This window comes from Rousettus aegyptiacus, unplaced genomic scaffold, assembly GCF_014176215.1.
Source record: "Rousettus aegyptiacus isolate mRouAeg1 unplaced genomic scaffold, mRouAeg1.p scaffold_m13_p_1, whole genome shotgun sequence".
Lineage (NCBI taxonomy): Eukaryota > Metazoa > Chordata > Mammalia > Chiroptera > Pteropodidae > Rousettus > Rousettus aegyptiacus.
The window spans coordinates 103,296,688-103,297,454 of NW_023416284.1; the positions used below are offsets into that span (position 1 = coordinate 103,296,688).

General features: G+C 37.2%; 1 pseudogene; it reads right to left on the reverse strand.

Annotated features, from left to right (window-relative positions):
• Positions 1-367: 367 nt before the first annotated feature.
• On the reverse strand, positions 368-476 carry LOC118604058 (annotated as a pseudogene).
• Positions 477-767: the final 291 nt, after the last annotated feature.

The window sequence follows — 767 nt, forward strand, 5'->3', positions numbered from 1 at the left end:
CTTTTCCTAACATTTATTAGAAATTGGCTAGCTCAAAGTTGGAGTGTTTCTTGTCTCCTTTATCTTTGTTTTTCTTTAAAAAGTCATTTGTCAGGCTCTAATTACTCATTCCTAGGAGTAAAAATCTGAAACACTTTGTCAGGCAGTCAGACTGTCCGTTCTCTGATTGTCCCCTTGCTTGATTAATTGGTTGAGGAAACTAGCTTTCAATTCCTTTAGGTTGGATGTAAAGCTAGATTTCTAATTAATTAATTAATTAATTGCTTTTTAGGTGAGGCAAACCTTGGTTGACCTCACAGATTGCAAGGACTTTGTCAGCTTACAAGTCCTTATTTTTTATTACTTATTTATTTACTTTTATTTTTTATGCCTACAGCACCAGGTCTTCCTAGACGGTCTCCCATCCAAGTACTAACCAGGCCTGACCCTGCTTAACTTCTGAGATCAGGCTTGTTCAGGGTGGCATGGCTATAGACAAAGCTAGATTTTTTTTCAAACAAAGTATTCTTTAGGAGTTTCTTCTTTTAGTGGGGCTGACAAAGTTGTCTTTATATCAACTTACAAGGAAACATTTCCTCCAGTTAAAAGTTGCTAAAATTTTTTTGTAAAGGCATCGCCGCTCATTTTGAGTGGACAATAGTATGACACGTGAAGGTTTATATTTCTTATACTCTGAGGACAATTGTGGGAGTGCGAGAATGTTGCATAGTGAGGTGCGATTTCTTTTTACTGTCATTACTCCAGTGAGCTTCCTTCATGGAGCAGAG